Raw genomic sequence first — 18,155 nt, 5'->3', positions numbered from 1 at the left:
GGTAAATGGTCACTTTCACCAAAAATCAAATGATATTTAGGTTGCGTCCCATCCTAAGAGACTAGTCACTTACCCCACATCAATTGATACCCTAGATCACCAAAGACAGTACCTGTAGCCAATCCTGTAATAAACTATCTAAAGGCTTATTCACTAGGAAGAAGAAATAGAGTTATTTACAGGTTAAAGCAACAAGCATATACACACAGATGAGTTACCATCTGGCTCCTAAGAGTGACAGACTTGTAGAGATCTGTCACTTCAAGTGTCTTTCAGGGTGACCCCGGAGGTAACCTCTGCGGGTCTCTGGTTTCAGTTTGGTTTCTCTGACCCTGTGAGAGTTCCAGCAGCAAAAGAGATGGAAAATTTTCCTTCAGCTTTGTTTTATTTCCTTCATTCAGCTTCCAAGTCCACAGGAGGAGCTTCCTTGCACATGGCATACCAATCCTTTGTATTGCCATATTCCTTGATAGCCCTTCTGGATGGGCAGGGGGATGATTCCTGTGCCTAAGTTCACAAGTTCAGAGCCAACATTTTCAAAGTTATAAAGCAAAACGTACCTATTTTCTTATTGCCTGGAACGCTGACATTACAAGTGAGATCAACACAGGCCGCAATTTACAAGCCTTTCATAGAGTCTAAACATGAACTACATTCTTATAAGACTAATACCTATTTTGAGCAAAACTAATACAAAATATGAAGGAGGAAACTGGAGCAAAACTGGAGGGGTCTAAGATGGGGTCAGGAAAGCGCATATTAATATAGAAGAAACAGCCTAAGGCCACAGCTGAGGAAGGATGGTCCAGTGGTTTGGACACGAGCCTTAGATGTTGAAGCTTTGGGTTCAAGTCTCTCTTCTGCCATAGCCTTACCATACATACTGTAGCCAGAGTGATCACTTAAGGTGAGCTATTACCAGCAGGACAGCGTGGGGGGGGGGGGAACCTTTTGTAGTGATAATCAAGGTGGGCCATTTCCAGTGGTTGACAAGAACGTCTGAGGGACAGTGTGGGGAGAGGGGGAATAAATATGGGGAAATAGTTTTACTTTGTGTACTGACACATCCACTCCCAGTCTTTATTCAAACCTAAGTTAATTGTATCCAGTTTGCAAATTAATTCCAATTCAGCACTCTCTCGTTGGAATCTGTTTTTGAATTTTTTTTGTTGAAGAATTGCCACTTTTAGGTCTGTAATCGAGTGACAAAAGAGATTGAAGTGTACAAGTATACAAGTGTACAATTGAACTCGTACAGATAGAGACAGACATCATCTTCCTATCCAAATGCAAACAGATGGACATCAGACCAAAAGGACTGAAGGTAAAAAATCCATTACAATCTACAGTGTGCCCTTGTTGCCAAGAAGGCCAATGGCATTTTGGGATGTATAAGTAGGGGCATTGCCAGCAGATCGAGGGACATGATCGTTCCTCTCTATTCAACATTGGTGAGGCCTCATCTGGAGTACTGTGTCCAGTTTTGGCCCGCACACTACAAGAAGGATGTGGAAAAATTAGAAAACGTCCAGTGAAGGGCAACAAAAATGATTAGGGGACTGGAACACATGACTTACGAGGAGAGGCTGAGGGAACTGGGATTGTTTAGTCTACAGAAGAGAAGAATGAGGGGGGATTTAATAGCTGCTTTCAACTACCTGAAAGGGGGTTCCAAAGAGGATGGATCTAGACTATTCTCAGTAGTAGAAGAGGACAGGACAAGGAGTAATGGTCTCAAGTTACAGTGGGGGAGATTTAGGTTGGATATCAGGAAAAACTTTTTCACTAGGAGGGTGGTGAAACACTGCAATGCGTTACCTAGGGAGGTGGTGGAATCTCCTTCCTTAGAAGTTTTTAAGGTCAGGCTTAACAAAGCCCTGGTTGGGATGATTTAATTGGGGATTGGTCCTGCTTTGAGCAGGGGGTTGGGCTAGATGACCTCCTGAGGTCCCTTCCAACCCTGATATTCTATGACCTTATGTTAGTTCCTCCCCCATAAAATAGGCCTAGATTTGAGATTACTAGCAATCTGTGTCAAGAAATTGATAGAAGTTGGCCCTCCCCAGGCTTGGCATTGGGGGTAAGGGAAGAGATGCTGATTCCTAGGACAGGAGGAAAAACACTGCAGTAGATGCTGGATGTTCTCAGTCCAATCAGCTGTTTATTCACCACAGGTAGGGAAGCACTGCAGAGACCCTGGCAGGAATTGCATCACACACATCCCCCAAGAAAAGCAGAGGCATGTTGGGCCGGATTCTGCTCACACTAGTTTCACCCTCAGGGATGATTTCAGGGGAGATTTCCTGATTCACACTGGTGTAAAGAAGAGGAGAATCAGACCTGGAGTTTTCTGCAGGGAAGAAGCTTGGCTAATCCCAGGGGCCTGAAGGAGGCAAATCATTAAAGAAAAGGAAGAATTGGCCTCTTGGACTCCTTCTCCTTGAAGATACCTACCTCCCATACAAGCATTGCCTCTCACTGGTCAGCTCTGTCTGGTAGTTGGTCCAAAGTAGGAGGAATTATTCAGCTAACACCTTGTGCCCCCAAATGGCAACAGCACCAGAGAACATGGCCAGGGAGCTTGGGACCCCAGCAAACTATAAGAATAAGACTTGCAAGGGTGGACTTGGTCCTGGAAAATCGTGTTGATCTATTTTTTATTCTGCAAAATCCGGGGGCGAAGAGGGAGGCTGAGATTTGGCTCCTACTATATCTGAACAATCTTTAAAAAAGGGAAGAAGGAGGATCCTGGGAACTACAGGCCAGTCAGCCTCACCTCAGTCCACGGAAAAATCATGGAGCAGGTCTTCAAAGAATCAATCCTGAAGCACTTACATGAGAGGAAAGTGATCAGGAACAGTCAGCATGGATTCACCAAGGGAAGGTCATGCCTGACTAATCTAATCGCCTTCTATGATGAGATTACTGGTTCTGTGGATGAAGGGAAAGCAGTGGATGTATTGTTTCTTGACTTTAGCAAAGCTTTTGACACGGTCTCCCACAGTATTCTTGTCAGCAAGTTAAAGAAGTATGGGCTGGATGAATGCACTATAAGGTGGGTAGAAAGTTGGCTAGATTGTCGGGCTCAATGGGTAGTGATCAATGGCTCCATGTCTAATTGGCAGCCGGTATCAAGTGGAGTGCCCCAGGGGTCGGTCCTGGGGCCGGTTTTGTTCAATATCTTCATAAATGATCTGGAGGATGGTGTGGATTGCACTCTCAGCAAATTTGCGGATGATACTAAACTGGGAGGAGTGGTAGATACGCTGAAGGGCAGGGATAGGATACAGAGGGACCTAGACAAATTGGAGGATTGGGCCAAAAGAAATCTGATGAGGTTCAATAAGGATAAGTGCAGGGTCCTGCACTTAGGATGGAAGAACCCAATGCACAGCTACAGCCTAGGGCCGAATGGCTAGGCAGCAGTTCTGCAGAAAAGGACCTAGGGGTGACAGTGGATGAGAAGCTGGATATGAGTCAGCAGTGTGCCCTTGTTGCCAAGAAGGCCAATGGCATTTTGGGATGTATAAGTAGGGGCATAGCGAGCAGATCGAGGGACGTGATCGTCCCCCTCTATTCAACATTGGTGAGGCCTCATCTGGAGTACTGTGTCCAGTTTTGGGCCCCACACTACAAGAAGGATGTAGAAATATTGGAGAGAGTCCAGCGAAGGGCAACGAAAATGATTAGGAGTCTGGAACACATGACTTATGAGGAGAGGCTGAGGGAACTGGGATTGTTTAGTCTGCAGAAGAGAAGAATGAGGGGGGATTTGATAGCTGCTTTCAACTACCTGAGAGGTGGTTCCAGAGAGGATGGTTCTAGACTATTCTCAGTGGTAGAAGAGGACAGGACAAGGAGTAATGGTCTCAAGTTGCAGTGGGGGAGGTTTAGGTTGGATATTAGGAAAAACTTTTCCACTAGGAGGGTGGTGAAACACTGGAATGCGTTGCCTAGGGAGCTGGTGGAATCTCCTTCCTTAGAAGTTTTTAAGGTCAGGCTTGACAAAGCCCTGGCTGGGATGATTTAATTGGGGATTGGTCCTGCTTTGAGCAGGGGGTTGGACTAGATGACCTCCTGAGGTCCCTTCCAACCCTGATATTCTGTGATTCTATGAACTTCTGGAGCCAGGGTATGGGAAATGGCACATGCAGGGTGTATCTGAAAGCAAAGGGCTGGAGATGGGGCTGGCACTTGAAGAGAGGAGCTACATCGGTAATGGCGGAGGCAGCCAATTTGTAGATTAACCAGTTATCGAGTCACCTGGCCAGGATCTCTTGGCCAGTTAAGCTCCCACCATGGTGGGTTGTAAGCACTGCCTTGCCAATGACAAATTGTGAGTTTGTGGGCTTAAATCCCACTGGGGATGCTCTGAGAGGTTTAAAACAATTTCCTCCTCCTTTGGGAACCACTCTGAGCAACTGAGCAAAGCTTGCCCCTGAACACATGTTGTCTGTGTTTACTTGGAAAACATGGGAAGCTGACCTTTCCCGCAGTGCAGACCAAAGGGGAGCCTCATAAGTCACCTCACATATTAACAGTCAGCTTGCCTGTTGTTTACAGCTTTCTTTTCAAATTTAGAAACAGGGACTTTTCCCCTCTCACTTATTCCTGGCTAGAGAAAGGTCTCCAGCTATTTAAGTGCATAGCGGTGATGCCAATAGACACGCAGCACTGTTGGCAGCCCCCCTGAGCACTTGGCACTAGTTACGTTGCATCTCTCCGAGTTTCTGGAACACTCGATATCAGCAATTCTCTACAGGGGACACTTTGATCTCACAGCATTACATAGCTGCTTCCTGAAAAACTTTCAGCTTTTCGCAGACAGCATGAGAATTGTTTCATTTTTGCAATCCCGCTAAATCAGTCTTTTCTGAAAGAGTCAAAGAATGATTTTACATTCCCAACAATCTCTTATTTATGATGAATGTGTGAAGTGGTTCAGAGCTAATAAGACCTAAAACCTTCCCACAAAACATTGGCTGAACTGCAGTTTAGCTAGCTATGTAATTATAATGACTGTGCTTTCTGTTACTGCACCTTTAAATCTGTAGAGACACTGCTGTATTCAGAGATAGGTCACCATTTTTTTTATTCAGTTCAGTGCAGACTGACACAAAGGTCTAGATCAGGGGTTCTCAAACTGGGGGTCGGGACCCCTCAGGTGGTTGCGAGGTTATTACATGGGGGGTCGTGAGCTGTCAGCCTCTACCCTAAAGCCCGCTTTGCCTCCAGCATTTATAATGGTGTTAAATATATTAAAAAGTGGTTTTAATTTATGGGGGGGGGGTCACACTCAGAGGCTTGCTGTGTGAAAGGGGTCACCAGTACAAAAGTTTGAGAACCACTGGTCTAGATGAAGTCAAAATCTTCCATTCAAAGCTTTCTCTTCAATTTTTTTTTGTAGTTTTGAAATTTTCTGATGTTTCAGAAAAACCCAAAAACAAAAAAATCCACATTTTTTTTTCCATTTTCAGGTTTTGCTGTTTCAGTTTTTTATTTCACCCTGTTTTTTCACCCCTTATACTCTTTATTTTCAGTGGAAAAAAGAAAAAAAAGGAAGGAAAAGGGAGAAGAAAGAAGAAAGAGCCAAAAAAACAAACGTGAAAAACATTCCATTCTCCCTTTTTTAGTTTTTTGGGTTTTTCAGTTTTCACTGAAAAATCTGAAAATTAAAAAAATATGCAAAAATTTTGAGAAAAATAAAGAGGTGTTTTTTTGGGGAGGGGGGGTTACAATATTTCACCAAACTTACTTACTGTTTTTCAACCAGCTCTGCAAAAGACACAGAGAGAGAGAGAGAGAGAGAGAGAGAGAGAGAGCTGTCTCTTGGACATTCACTTTTGTTTGTTCTTGTTTTGTTGTTTTTAACTAAACCACATGGGTATATCTACACTGTAATAAAAAACCCCACAACTGGCCCATGCCAGTTGATTCAGGCTCTTGGGGCTCAGGCCAAGGGGCTGTTTAACTAAGGTGTAGATGTTCGGGCTTGGGCTGCAGCTGGAGCTCTGGGACCCTCCCACCTCACAGGATCCTAGAGCCCAGCATCCAGCATGAGCTCAAACATCTACACCGCAATTAAAAAGTCCCTTCGCCTGAGCCCTACAAGCTCAATTCAGCTGGCACAGGCCAGCCACAGGGTTTTAATTGCAGGTACCCAAAGTCACTCAGATGGAAAGTACGTTGTTGCCCTTTGTATATGGAAAACTATAATGCGAGTCAAGCCCAGACATCTTTCCTGAGGTGTGGAAATGTTGGGTTATCATCCCCCCCACCCCTTTTATTTTTTTTTACATTTTCCCTATGTGCTTTGGTACTTCCAAATTCTAGTCAGGCTCATAGAAAGATAGGAATTGCCATATGTGATCAAGACCCCTGGTCTCTCTCATCCAGTATCCTGCCTTTAACAGTGCCCAGTGCCAGATAATTCAGGGAATGGTATTAGGAAACCCGGAGTGGAACAGTTATGGACTATATTGTAGCTGGCTTGTACAGACATGCAGGGGAGTAAGGTGGGAATGGGGGAGCGGCTTCAAAGCCTGAGGTCCAGCCCAAGCCACAACTTCAAAGCACTGTCTAAACAACTGTTTTTAGACTGTGACCCAGATGGGGAGGCTCGCTCATGCAGGCTCCAGCTGCAGCGTAGAGCTACCCCATGGGGCCTCAGGCAGCTTCTAATGCCCCTGTGAGGTCTACTTATAATGTGGATAGCTGCCTGGGTGGGGAGAGCAGCTTCTGCTGAACTGGTATGTCACCATCTCTCTGCACTATGTATGTGGACAGGAAGGGGCATGAAATGGGCAAAGCCTCGAGTCTGGCCTCAATACACCAGTCAGCATGACTGCACTGGGTGATGTAAGCTGTGCCAGGTATAGATCTAACACAGGGCACCTCCCCACCAGAGCGAGAGGGTGACGAGGAGATAGATCGTGACTCTCCAAGTCACAATCTGCCTCCCAGCTTGCTCTTGGCGCAGCATAACAACACTCTGTCCCTTGATAAGGGCTCAAGGCAAAGTCACAACTTAGCCCTGTGGAGTAACCTGCCCATAACAGAAATATCTTCTTGAGCCCCAGGAATTCATGGCTGGAAAACAGAATTTATTCTTATAAAAATGATTGTATTTTTTATTCTAATGTAACTGCAGCACTCATTATTCACACAGATATCTACACCTTTTTGAACCTTATAAAACTCTTGCCCTCTAGCTAATGCCATCTAGCAGCAGTAAGTTCCACAGGTTAATAGTGTGTTATGCAAAATATTTCCTGTTATCGTTTTAAATTTTGTTGCTTTTTTGGTTTCCTTGCATGTCCCTTTATTCTTGAATTATGAGAGAGTACAAATAGGATTTTTTAATTTATCTCCTCTATATCATTCTGTACCATTCTCTATGGCCAAACTTACTGACCCTCCGAGCCACACATGGCAATCTTCAGATGTTCGAGAGCTGGGGTGCACCTGCCAGGGTTTGGGGCTTCACCCCGTAGTGGGGCTAGGGGCTTCTAGCCTGTGGGGAGAGAGATCTCGGGGCTTCAGCTCCACAGGAGGCGCTTGCTGGGGCTTGGGGTTTCAGCCACACTCCTGCTAAAGCCCTGAGCCCTGGCAGGCATGCACTGTGGGGCTGAAGCCCCAAGACCCCCATCCCTGCTGGGCAGAAGCCAGAGGCAATGTGTGTGTGGGGTGCGTATGTGGGGCCATGTGCCCCCCTGGTTTTTGCCAGTGTTTGCTGGCCCCGCTCAGTCATATGGTGCCACTGGGCCCCCTCCCTGCACAGCAGCTGCTGGAGCTGGCAAGCTGGGAGCTATGACTATGCGGAGAGGCAGTGGCAAACAGCCGGGACCTGCAGGGAGGGGCCACTGAGAGTAAGAGAGAGGGTGTGCCTGGGGGGCATGACTCAAGCTGTTGGGGGGCTGAACCTTTAAATTGTGCCTCCCCCCACTCTCAGGAGGCACTAGTCGTCTCTAGCAGAAGCCCGTAGCCCCACCATCCTGCGACAGGATAGGATCCATGAGCTCCCCCTCCCCAGTCTGGTAGGCAGAGAATGGAGGAGGCTCCATGAGCCGTGCTTTAACTGTAAAAGAGCCGCACGTGGCTCACGAGCCGTGGTTTGGCCGCCCCTGCTGTATCCCATTTTCCATACTGTTATTTTGTATCCTGTCCCTCATCATTCACCTCCTTCTTCTAGCACCAATCTCTTTAACCTTCCCTGACTCTCTATCAACCACCTCTTGACTGTCCTCCTTTGTGCCATCTCTTTTTCGAGAAGGCGTCTGTTCGGCAGTTACCCAGCTTCTTGGCCTCCCATAGTCCAAGAGCTCCTTTGCTTCCCTTCTCAGTACATCAGTGTGATTTGAAGACGAAGGCCAAACTAGGGGATGAAGAAAAGAGACCAGTAACTTCCTGGCATGCCAGCTGCTCCAGCCAGTCACCGTGCTGATGACAGGCAGACTTCACGTATTGGGCTGTGCTGGTGTTTTCAGCGTTCCAAACATGCACTTGGCAGGCCGCTCATTTCCCTGCGCCACATAAGCGGCCAGGGGTTTCTAGGTAACACACGGTACCCGGGCACTTGGATCAAAAAGGAAACTGGGAATTCTTAGCACAACCTATTCACACAGACTCTTCAAGCTGGGCTGGAGTTGTTTGCTGCACTTGGCATTTGCTCTCAGTGCCAATGGATTTTCTCTGCTTGACAGAAAGGAGAGGGACAGCTGCTTCAGGGAAATCTTGGAATGAAATCGGAGAGTGAGGGAGGCAGCGCGGGTACCAGGGAAGCTATGGCACTAAGGCCGAGGAGGGAGCGCATCAGAGTAGAAGATAGCACAAGACGGGGTCAGGGAGAGAGAGCAGAGGTCAGAATCACTGGGAGAAAACCCATATTTATGCTCAAAATAGGAGAGCCTCCCTCAGCTTCCGGGCATAAAGGTTGTGCACATTTTGAGAAGACCTTCAGCACAGCCCGGTACACTTAAGCCTAACTGAAAATGTTAGTCATCAGCGCTGCGATGAGTCATGTCCCCCCCACCCCCCCTTCCATTCCTGCACCCCCTCGTCGAGTGAAAGTACAGATGAAGAGGAAGGTCGAGCTGAGGACAGCATCACAAGTCATTCAGCGCTGCGGAATTTCTCAGCCTCTCACTATGTCAATGCTCATCTCATGAATCTTTCACATTCAGCAGTTGGTGTATGCAGAGAAGAGCAGTGGCCACCTGGGGAAAGAGATGGGGGGGAATTCCTTCCTCAGGCAGCCTGCCAGGCAGGGAAACATTTTCTCAAGGGGGGAAGAAACAAACAGCATCAGAGACAAATGTCTGAAAGGTAGAAAAGGGGAGAGGTGTATTCACTTGCTGATTGTCACATTAATCCGAACACAAAAAATGGAGGGAAAAATCACAAATGATTCCCATCCTGTGTACAGTAAGGGGTGGGATATCAGTTTCTGATGAGTATTAACACCAAGGGAAATAATAGGACCCAAAGCCTGGTCCCACTGAAGTCATTTTGCCATTGATTTCAATGGGGCTAGGCTTTCAGCCTTTAGTTTTGGTCAGGTTTAGGCAGTGGGGTCTGGAGGACGGTACGGGGAACCAGGATATCGCAAGTTCTAGCCTGTGCTCTGTCACTAACTTGCTTAGTTATGATGGGCAAATCACTCTGTCTCTTTTTCTCCACCAGTTTAACTGGAGTCGGACTGTAGGATCATGTTCGGAGTTATTCTGCTACTACACAGGAACGTTAAAACTTTTTGTTTGAAAACCTGTTTCATTGTAAAATAGCCTTTTTCTAGGATAAAAATTGGGTCTAAAACAGAGATAATCATACTTATTTTCTCCCATCTTTGTCTGTTGTATTGTAGTGGGGTGGCAGCACCATTATAGGTAAGGTTGCATCACGACCGCTGTTTAAAGGTCAATCTTTCTAAGTCCTCTAAAGCTGGCATGCTTAGTCAGGTTCCTTTGAAATTTGGTGTGCACGAGTAAGGTTAGTGATCCAATTCTGGGGTCATTTGAGCTAAGGGTTGTGGAGATAAGCCCACCAAAACCACAATTTTTTCAAAAATTGTCTAGGTTTTTCGTTTGGTTGCAGTTGAGTGTTTTTTGTTTGTTTGTTTGTTTGTTTTGCACTGAGCTAGAGATCAAACTATTGATGTGATATAAGTCAAAATAATCTCAATCTGTCAAGTTTTACCTAAGGTATTGCATGGCACCCATTAAATACTTGGGGAACCCAAACGGTAAATAGTATTTAAGAAAATGCATGTTTTACTGTGTGTGTTTGCCAATACAGAAAAATGTCTAGAGGGTTTCCATTTACCCCACTGTGTATACTTTAAAGCTCAACCCTTATTAGTGCTCTAAAATCTGAATGGTTATTCAGCTTGCTTTGAAATACGGTGTGTTTCATGGGGATTCTGGGTTGTGTCAGTGATCCAAATTTGGGATCATTTGACCAAGGGGTTCCCGAGTCACACCCCCCAAAAAACTGTTTCCTTCTGCTGCCTTGGATTGTTAAAGTGAGAGGTACTGACTGGAGTAATCACACAGGCCTCACTGAAACTGATGGCTGTGACCTCACCCTTCAATAACAGAACTAAGAATAAATCAGGGATGGCCAACCTGAGCCTGAGAAGGAGCCAGAATTTACCAATGTACATTGCCAAAAAGCGACAGTAACACATCAGCAGCCCCCCCTCAGCTCCCCCCAGCTCCCAGCACCTCCTGCCCACCAGCAGCTCTGCCGATCAGCGCCTCCCCTTCCCTCCCCACACCTCCTGATCAGCTGTTTCGTGGCATGCAGGAGGCTCTGGAGGGGTGGGGGAGGAGCGAGGGCATGGCAGGCTCAGGGGAGGGGGCAGGAAGGTGTGGGGTGGGGGCAGGGCCTGTGGCAGAGCCAGGGGTTGAGCAGTGAGCACCCCCCGGCACATTGGAAAATTGGCTCCTGTAGCTCCAGACCCGGAGTTGGTGCCTATACAAGGAGCCGCATATTAACTTCTGAAGAGCCGCGTGTGGCTCCGGAGCTACTGGTTGGCCACCCCTGGGATAAATTAATCCCAAGCCCCCAGCTAAGACAAAAGGAGGTTTGGACTGAGGTGTGGAGGTTGGCGACAATTTGTGAGGCATGGGAGGGAGCAGTTTTATTTTGGGGGGAGATGTAATCAAAGTATCTGGGGGAAAATGAAACGTGAATGCCTCTGGGGAGGGGAAAGGTATTAGGGGGCTGAGGAGCGGGGGAATGGGATAGAGGGGTTTGGGGCTGCTATGAGGGGGCGTTATGGGTAGGGAGATAAATAGGGATGGGTAGTAGAGGAGGGGAGAGAGGTTGGGGGCTCAGATGAGGGAGGTGTGGCACCTACCAGTACTGAGTGTACCCCCAGCCCCCCTGAACCCTCCAGCTCTGTCAGTGCAACCCCAACTTTGCCCAGTCCAACCCCCCTGGCAACCCCAGCTTTGCCATTGCATTCCAACCACCTCTCACCCCCACCCTCTGCACACCGCAGCTCTGCCAGTACACCCCAACCATCCACAGTTCTGCGATTGCACTCTACCTCCCAGCACCTCCAGCTCTGACTGTGCATCCCAACCCCCCTGCACCCCAACCTTCCTGCACACCCAGCTCTGCTGCTGCATCCCAGCCCCCTGCGACTCACAGGTCTGTCAGTGCACCCCAACCCCCAGCAGCCCACAGCTCTGCCAATGCCCCATCGCCCTTTCACCAGCCAGTCACGCTCACCCACAGGATTCCACCTGCCACTTTTAAAGGACACACACCCACAAATGTCGCCCACGCCACCTACCTCTGTTCACCTCTATCTGGCAGTAACCAATGGGAATTATTTGCATACACTTCAGCTGCAGTCAGGGTGTTAGGTGTACCTACACCAGTGGTTCTCAACCACTTGCATCCCAATCAGCACACAGCTGCGGCCCATGTGACATTCTCAGAGCCATACAGGTAGTATGTATAGTGTGTGGATGCAGCCCACATACACATAGAGAGCTGCCCATGCGGCCCACAATGGTAAAGAAGTTGAGAACCACTGACCTACACTAACTGGTGGAGGCAGGTTTCAGAGTAGCAGCCGTGTTACTCTGTATCCGCAAAAAGAAAAGGAGTACTTGTGGCACCTTAGAGACTAACCAATTTATCTGAGCATGAGCTTTCGTGAGCTACAGCTCACTTCATCGGATGCATACAGTGGAAAATACCACTGGTGGAGGCAGTAGTCCGGGCTGCCTGGTAAAGGTGTGTTTGTGATATGAGGCCATGTCTCCATTCCTTGGAGGAGCATGACAGAGCTGTGACTGTGACAGGAGGACGTCTCTGATCTGCTCCCTGCAGTGTGTGTGAGGAAAGGGAAATGCTTCATGGGTCTCTGACAGATCCAGTATATAGTGTTTCAATATAGAACTTTGTAAGTTATATAATTAGCAGGGCACAGAGGTTTTATTACAAAGGTCAGTAGCAAGCTGGGATATGATAGCAGTCTAAGCATTTATTACCTCCTGGTAAAGTGAGTGTGGTCGGTGTCAGGTGCAGCCTTACTGAGTGGCAGAGGCAGTAGCTAGCTCTGCTTGGAAGAGGGTGTTTTTGAGATCTGTGGATTAGTATGAGATGTGCAACAGAGCTATGGTTGTGATATGAGGCGATCTGTGTTTTCCACCCTTTCATTTCTGTGTACCTTCAGGATCCAATATGTATCATTTTTGTCCAGAATTGTGCAGGTTAAGTTGGCAGCAGGGCATAGGGCTTTGATTCCAAAGGTTATTGTCAACAGTGGGATGAAATATGAGAGGATTCTAATGCTTAAATGCAGGTTAAGTGAAAGTGTTGGTTGAGATGGTATCCTGTGAGTAGGTGTAAGGGAGTTGTAAAAGGCTGTGAGGTGGTTCTTAAATTGTACATGTATGGTATACTTCCTGGGGAGATGGTGGAGTGTGTGAGTGTATGCCAGAATCTGGAACCTCTTGAGTCTTATGGTGACAAGGGCTGGTATGAGTATGTGCATACTGAGGCATTGCTCAAAGAGGGTACAGGGAAGATGGCATGGTAAAACTTTTTTTTCTCTTTTTCTCCTTTAATAGTGTCAGATGGAATCCTGTGGTTGAGAGTGAATTGGGTGTAAAAGGAGGTGAAGAGTTTGTACATTTCAGCACTTGTGGTTCTGGCAGAGCAAAAATATATTAATGAGGCATATTGTGGCATTGCTGAAAGAGGACAGAGTTAAGGTTACATGGGCAACCTTAACTGTGCATTTCCTGGCTTTCAGAAGTTTGAGTTTTTCTCAACTCAGCATTCTGCATATCACCAAACAACCTTAATTCTTCACTAACATAATTTTTTCCCATAGATACTAGATAAATGGTCAATCTAGTCTAGTGTCCTGTCTCTGAGCACTGTCAGATACCACATGTTGCAGAGGAAAATGTAATGCCCCATCTTGCCTCACCATAGTGCACCTAATTGTGCAATGCTCTGTAATGTGCATGAGGGGAAGTACTTCTTCCTGATCCTAGGTGGTGATCAAATCACATCCTGAAGCATGAAGACTGAGAGCATTTATAATTCTCTTGAGAACAGGTCCCCATGGTACTTACTGCTCACAGTGGAGGGCTGCATCCCAACCTCTCTCTTGGTATTTCAGTAGCATTTCTGCATTTAGGGAACAATTCTGATCCAATCAAAATAAATAGTAAAACTTACATTGACCATAATGATGGTGGCTTGCATGTGTAATGGACCAGCTGATGTGTCTAGCCCAAATTAATCCACTGACTTGAATGGAGGTACACCAGGGATGGATTTGACCAAATGGGTATGATTCCCATTTACAGTAAGTCCCTGTAACACTGCTCTAGCCACATAAAGGAGCCTTAACGTGGTTGTAAAATTCAATCTGAGTATAGGAATAGGGTAGTATCCCTTTAAATAGTTTGTGAGACCGCTAGTGGCTCTCACCATGTTCTGTGTTTAAGATGCCATCAGAAACTTGCACAATCTGGAGTGTATATGTGCAGGCCTTGTGTATCGTGTATATTCAGTAAATATGATTATTTGACCCCATTATGCTCATGTGGTTCCTTCATATGATGGTGGTTGCATAAAGAGCAAAAGATACAGCACATTTCAACCCACCTTAAGGGCCCTGTACTGTGTCAGAGTGATGTAAAAGAACCTTAGTGTGAAGCAGAATCAGGCCCAATCAGTACTGTAATACAGCTGGCTGCATTGATGTGAGCATGGAAAAATCAGGCCTGAGTTTTATCCACAGTGGACCTAGTAAATCAGAGCATAATGCATCAGCATGTCAGAGCAATCACACTTCGCATGTGAGGAGATAGACTGCCTGTGTGTGCCGCAACTAGCCTGCCAAGATACACAACCACTGGCAGCCTGATGCTCTCTCCCTTGTACTGTAAAGGCGGAAGCGATCTGCAGACGCCTTCCAGCAGTGCTAAGTTCCATACCTCTGTACCTGCTTGTGTTCAGCGACCCTGTGATAACTGCGGTAGAAAACCATGCAGCCCTGGACACGTCCTCCCATTATTAGTTGTGCTTTCCCAGGGTAGGGGGAGAAACCCAGTGCAGCACTTAGCTACATTTCGATATCTATCAGCTGGATTGTGGCAAGTCTAATGGTTTGGTGAGTTATGCACTGAACTCTGACTTTCCAAGCACTAAATATAGAAAACGTGCACTCTGTAGGTGTATATTTATATTTAGCTTTGCTGAGGTTAAGAGGGGAGGTGCTTTGTTACTCAAGCAGGGAAAGCAAAATGACTGCTGTCAGGGAAGCTTGGTTGATGCAGCAGCAGCAGCCTCTGCCTAAAATTGCCCAGTTGTTTCAGCGTGGGAAGGAACTAAATTAGAGCCAACAAACCTGATTGCTCTGTTTATAACATGCGATCTGGTAGCTGTCCTATTTAGGCTTATGGCTCTGAGTTGGTTACTTCATCCAGACAGGATGTTATGTCCCAGGTGCTCCACTCAAATACTTAGAATGATGCTTATTTAGATAGAGGAGAGACTTTAAATTATATAGATTGAAATTCAGAATTGCAAGGACCAAGCTTATCTCAGCTAGCAAATAACATTTTGCCCAAAGACACTCAGTAAATCATGACTCTCTGACACTAGCCTGGGCAGGGGCTTTTCGGGAGCATCAAAAGTTCATAAACAAGGAGGACTGGCTGGCTCAGGATTTCAGCCTTTCACCTGCTTTAGTGCAGGGGTTCTCAACCTTTTCCTTTTGGAGCCCCTCCTCCCTGCCCCCCCCGGCAACATGCCTTGAAATCTCCATGGCCCACCTGTGCCACAACAACTGGTTTTCTGCATATAAAAGCCAGAGACAGCTTTGAGGGGAGCAAGCAGGGCATTGCCTGGGGCCCCACACCACAGGGGGCCCTGTGAAGCTAAGTTGCTCGGGATTCGGCTTCAGCCCCGGATGGCAGGGCTCGGGGCCCCAGGCTTCAGCCCTATGCAGTAGGGCTTCGGCTTTCTGCCTTGGGTCCCAGCAAGTCTAATGCTGGCCCTGTTTGATGGACCCCCTGAAACCTGCTCGTGGCCCCCTAGGGGGCCCCTGATGCCTGGTTGAGAACCACTGCTCAAGTGCACTCAACTGGAAATCAGATGATTGGGGTTCTGTTCCCAGATGTGCTATCACCTCATTTGTCCTTGGGCAAGTCACTGTCCCCTCTTTGTCCCTCAGTTTCCCCATCTGTCAAATGAGGAAAGCGATGTTTACTCTCCTTTGACAGCCACAGATGAAAAGCACTGCATATTACTCAGTTTAGCCCAGGTTACCAGAAAGTGAAAGTCTAACTGGGGCTGTCTGGAAAACTATCCATCAAAACTAGCTTTGAACAGAAAATTGGGTTTTCAAGTAAACAAAATTCTTCACAAAAAATTTCCAAAGAAAAATTTGATTGTCAAAAAAACAAATGCCCAAAACCCAGCTCCCCAGCAGACTCCTTCTCCCAGGATGCACTCAGCCTGTGCAACTGCCATGAGGCACTGCTTCCCCCCCACCAAAACAGGAGACGGTGGTGATTCTTGAGGGGTGTAACCTGACCAGAGACCTCAGCCAGTAGAGGACCATGAGGGACCCGAACTACAACTCCCCCTGAGGCACTGCGATAGCACTTCAGAATCAACATGTTTCGTTTTTCAACATTTCACCAAAAACTCTGAGATTTTCCATGGGATTCTTCTCCTCCACCCTTCCCCTCCCCCCATGCTCCAACCAGCTCTATAATTAACTTCTGTAATCTGTTCAAACGTGAAACAAGAAATGGCCTCAGTGCGTTTTTCAGTGGACAAGTGACTACATCAGAAAAATCACCCCCACAGCTGCATTTCTTTGGCTTCACGCCACCAGTTGCACTCACGACTGAATTTTGGAAAAGACACATGGCTGTAAAAAGAAATAAAAACCCTGGGACAACTGTATGTTTTCTTGTCAGAACCAAATTGGAATTGTAGGAGAACCTTGGATATGTTACCTTAAATAAACATTTCCTAGCCCAAACCAGACCCAACCTTGGGTAGTTTGTAAGATCTGACACGTTAACAGCCTGCAGCGGGATGGCTGCCAGCAAAGGTAGTAAGTACAGTTGGGTACTTTGTGAGTTCTGAGGTATCTTACACCTCCTTCTATCCCCACAGCATGTTACACCTACTTAGATTCCACTTGGCTTACTTAAGGCAGGTCTACACTTAAAATGCTGCAGCTCTCCCATCAGTGTAGTTAATCCACCTCCACAAGAGGTGGTAGCTATGTTGGTGGGAGAAGCCCTCCCGTTGACACAGCGCTGTCTATACTAGGAGTTAGGTCAGTATAACTGCATTGCTCCTGGGAGTGGATTTTTCATACCCCTGAGCAAGGCAGTTATACCGATTATAAGTTTATAGTGTAGACCTGGTCTAAGACTAATACCCACTTACCAGCACTTAACTCACCCCGCCATCTTACACATCACCTTGGAATTTGGCACACCGAGCCTAAGAAGGAGTTATTCACACACACAGGGCTCAAGCAAGAAAGGCAACTAACAACAGGGTGCAAGGATGTGTAAATTTAGGATGTTCATCCTCTCCATTAATTCACACCTCCCTACATCTTCTGCCTCCTTGGTGTGTGAGTCACACCAACTTCGACTCTCTTACATATCAGCAAGTGGGTGGAAGTAGGCTTAGGGGAGACAGAGTGTAAATGTGCCTGATTCTTTCCTCAGTTAAACCCTCTCCTCTCTGCTGTAAGAGCCAGCTCTCAGTTCTGCTATTCTTTTCATGCCAATGGGAGGTCGGCACAAATAGGGAGAGGTAAATATTAGAAGTGAGATCCCACAGGTGGAGCTGGGAGAAGAAACCAGCCCTTTGAAATGCTCTCCTTCTCCCAGGTGCTGTGGACCAAGGTAGGCACCATGACCTAATTATTCAACTGTATAATGTGTAAAGCCCTAGATTGAAAGAAACCTGCCCACACATACAGTGTATACTGTTAAAAAAAGAGCAAAGCAATATTAAAGAAACCAAATTAATGTGCCGGAACCCAACTCACTCTTTGTCTGTCATGACGACTTAGATTGTAAAAGTTTCTTAGGGCAGGGCCTTGCCTCTTACTCTGTGTTCGTACAGTGGCTAGCGCAATGGGGCCCCCGCTCTAGATTGGGGGACTCCCTGCACTTCTGCAATATAAATACTAATAATAATAATGATGATTCTGTCATGCTCACTCACACAATGGCACTACTGGTAGAGGCAGGTCCCGCTCAGTGTGAGTAAAGGCATGAGAATCCATCCCTGAGAGTCTTTATGCATCCTTCTTAGTTTCCCTCTGAGCTCCCCCTCTCAAGTACTGAGCAGGCCCACTCCCTTTTGAACTGTCTCTTTTGTCAGTCTTCATCTGAAGGAACAGCTGGTTCCCCCAGGCATTTTGTCCTGGTTTTGGTTAATATTGTGTAAGATTGAACAATATCCCAGGTATTATATCCAGAGCGTTGTGCATTAGAAATGAATAAGGGCCTGATTCCAGGAGGTCTATGCAGTAAGGTACATGGAATAAGGTACAACTCCGGTTATGTCTACACTTTGAGCTGGGGGTGTGAGCAGCTAGCTGCCCTGAGTACAAACCTATCCAAGGATGCTAGGTG

General features: G+C 46.8%; 1 long non-coding RNA gene across 5 annotated transcripts in view; it reads left to right on the top strand.

Annotated features, from left to right (window-relative positions):
- The window catches only part of LOC125620987 (uncharacterized), a 63,328-nt gene that overhangs the window by 17,304 nt on the left and 27,869 nt on the right, over window positions 1-18,155 (top strand). For 4 of the 5 annotated variants that reach the window (XR_007352382.2, XR_007352381.2, XR_007352384.2 and 1 more), the window contains 2 exons: window positions 1,176-1,324; window positions 2,175-3,055. This is a non-coding gene — a long non-coding RNA (uncharacterized LOC125620987). The remainder of the gene's footprint in view (window positions 1-1,175; window positions 1,325-2,174; window positions 3,056-18,155) is intronic. The other variant, XR_012664667.1, reaches the window with a different exon arrangement.

The sequence above is a fragment of the Caretta caretta genome, chromosome 1 (genome assembly GCF_965140235.1).
Source record: "Caretta caretta isolate rCarCar2 chromosome 1, rCarCar1.hap1, whole genome shotgun sequence".
NCBI lineage: Eukaryota > Metazoa > Chordata > Testudines > Cheloniidae > Caretta > Caretta caretta.
The sequence above is the reverse complement of the archived record's forward strand: the minus strand, read 5'-3'. Positions and strand labels throughout refer to the sequence as shown.